At 36.0% G+C, this 2,829-nt stretch overlaps 1 non-coding gene across 1 annotated transcript; it reads left to right on the top strand.

Annotated features, from left to right (window-relative positions):
* The first annotated feature begins 721 nt into the window (after window positions 1-721).
* LOC121211641 (small nucleolar RNA R71) lies at window positions 722-828 on the top strand. Its single transcript, XR_005906860.1, has one exon. It is a non-coding gene; the product is annotated as a small nucleolar RNA R71 (small nucleolar RNA).
* The last annotated feature ends 2,001 nt before the right edge of the window (window positions 829-2,829 follow it).

The following is a 2,829-nucleotide window of genomic DNA, read 5'->3' as shown; positions in this document are numbered from 1 at the left end:
TTGGGTTGGGTTCAGTGTTACTAGGCAAACTACCTTGTTGCCTTTCCAAAACTAGTTTAGCAAGCTGCCCAATTTGATTTTCGAGCCCTTGAATCGATCTTTGCTGATTTTTCAAAGCCGTCTCGATGTTTTGGAAACGAGTCTATGAAACCGAAATAAAATTTTCAAACATCTCTTCAAGGTTTAGTTTCTTTTCTTGCCGATAAGGTTGATGCTGAAAACCCGGAGGGGGTGGTATTGGTCTTTGATTTCCTTGACCTCCCCATGAAAAATTTGGGCGGTTCCTCCAACCTGTATTGTAGGTATTACTGTAAGGATTATTTTGAGGTCTCGGATTATTACCCATATAATTCATTTGTTCATTTTCCATGATAGGACCATAGGGTAAATTTTCTGAATTGCTCATTCCACCTCCACTCGTGTCACACTGCATTACCGGATGTACCTGCGAAGAACCATATAAACCATCAATCTTTCTATTTAAAAGTTTTACCTGATTTGTCAACATGGTAACCACATCAACATTAAAAACACCAGCTGCTTTTGTCGGCTTTGTCCTTATAACTTGCCACTATAATTATTCAGTGACATCTCCTCTATGAACTCATAAGCCTCTTCAGGTGTTTTATTATTTATAGTACCACCAGCAGCAACATCGATCATTTGCCTAGTTGAAGGGTTCAAACCATTGTGGAAGGTTTGAATTTGCAGCCATAGAGGTAACCCATGGTGAGGGCAGCTTCTCAATAGCTCTTTATACCTCTCCCATGCATCGTAAAGGGTTTCTAAATCCATCTGCACAAAGGAAGAGATATCATTCCTCAACTTGACTGTCTTAGCTAGTGGAAAGTATTTCAATAAAAACTTCTCGGTCATTTGATCCCAAGAAGTGATGGAACCTCGTGGTAAGGAGTTCAACCACTGCTTAGCCTTATTTCTCAATGAGAAGAGGAATAATCGTAGGTGAATAGAATCGTCAGAAACTTCATTTATCTTGAAAGTATCAGAAAACTCTAAGAGATTGGCCAAATGAGTATTTGGGTCTTCATCTTGCAAACCATCAAACTGAACAAACTGTTGAATCATTTGAATAGTGTCAGGTTTTAGTTCAAAATTATTTGCAGTAATAGTAGGTCTAATAATACTGGATTCGGCCCCAGTGAGAGTGGGCTCAACATAATCGTACATAGAATGAGGAGCAGGATTTTGATTTACAGGAATTGCGGCAACCACAGGAGGTAGCGGATTATTCCAATTTTTAGGCATCTCATTGGTATTATTGGTATCCTTGTTCTCTTCCTCTACATACTGTAGACTTCGCCTTATTTCTCTATGATTTTTAACAGCTGTGCTTTCAATTTCGCTAACAAAAAGAAATGGTCCCGATGGATTTCTTCTAGTCATAAACCAAAGAAAACCTGCCAGAAGCAAAGGGAAGAAAAGTTAGTAAATTAAAATAAAAACAAAAATAAATTGCAATAAAAATAAAAATGGCTAAAGTAATAAAAATTAGGCGTTCCTAATATCTTAGTCTCTGGAAACGGTGCCAAAAACTTGATGCTCATTTTATGGTTCACTAAACTAGACTATGATCACGACAAAGGCAAGCACACCTATCGAATGGTAGTAAAGCTATGGTGAGTCTAGAATATCGTATCCACAAGAACTAAAAGTACTAGTATTAACTATTTTTCTATTATTTAGCCTAAAATATAAGGGATTTGTTTTAATCTAAAATTAACTAACTAATTAACTACTAAACACGACAGAGAGTGAAGAAAATAATCGAATAAACCAATAATAAAGACAAAACCCAAGGAAGAATCCACCTAGACTTCACTTATTATTTTGACTCTAAATCAAACGATTTATTCACTGGTCTTGATCCGTGGAAGTCCCTAAATTTTGTTAATATCTCTTTCAAGGCTAAGAACAACTGGCTCTAGGTTGATTAATTGAAATCTCTTTCTAATTAAAATCCCTATTGTCGCATTAACTCGATTTATGGATTCCCTTATTAGATTTGACTCTAATTCGGCATATTTATATCGTCCTATCTCTAGGATTGCATGCAACTCCGCTTAATTATGGTAGATCTACTCTTATATAGAGACTTTTTCTCCACTAAATAAGCACATCAACTTGAATTAATATTCTGAAAATATTAAAACAAGTATTAAGAACAAGAACAAGTATTTATCATTAAATTCAGAACATTAAATAATAAGATTCATCTTAGGTTTCATCTTCCCTAGGTATCTAGGGAATTTAGTTCATAATATAAAAGGAAGACATCTCAAATTTAGAAAAACAACAAGACATGAAAAACCCAAATAAACTTCGAGAGAAATTTGAATGGAGATCTTCAATCTTGACGTGGATCTGCTTTTGAGACGATTCTAATGACTTCCTTCAAGTAATTTCTGCTTTCTTCTCTGCGTGTCCCTTTAGGTCTGGTTCTAGTGTGTTTATATAGACTTTAGAGTGCTTCGAAACCCTAAAATTTGGCTTTTTTCACGTATTTGGGAAACAGGGAACAATATCGACACGGGCTGACACATGGGCGTGTGGCCAGCCCGTGTGGCTCACACGGGCGTGTGCTCTGCCCGTGTAGAAGTAGTCTTGGCCGTGTGGATCTTTAAATCAACCCATTTTGTCTATTTTTGGCCCGTTTTCTGTTCTTTTTGTTCCCCTATGCTCACCTGAGTATAAAACATGAAATTAAAGGTTTAGGAGCATCTAATTCACTAAATTATATGATAAATCGTCCAAAAAAAATGTTAAGTATGGGATTAAAATATATTGCTTTTATGGTTAATCAATATTCTA

This window comes from Gossypium hirsutum, chromosome A12 (genome assembly GCF_007990345.1).
Source record: "Gossypium hirsutum isolate 1008001.06 chromosome A12, Gossypium_hirsutum_v2.1, whole genome shotgun sequence".
In the NCBI taxonomy this organism is placed as follows: domain Eukaryota; kingdom Viridiplantae; phylum Streptophyta; class Magnoliopsida; order Malvales; family Malvaceae; genus Gossypium; species Gossypium hirsutum.
Note: the sequence above shows the minus strand (reverse complement) of the source record. Positions and strands in the feature narration are given on the sequence as shown.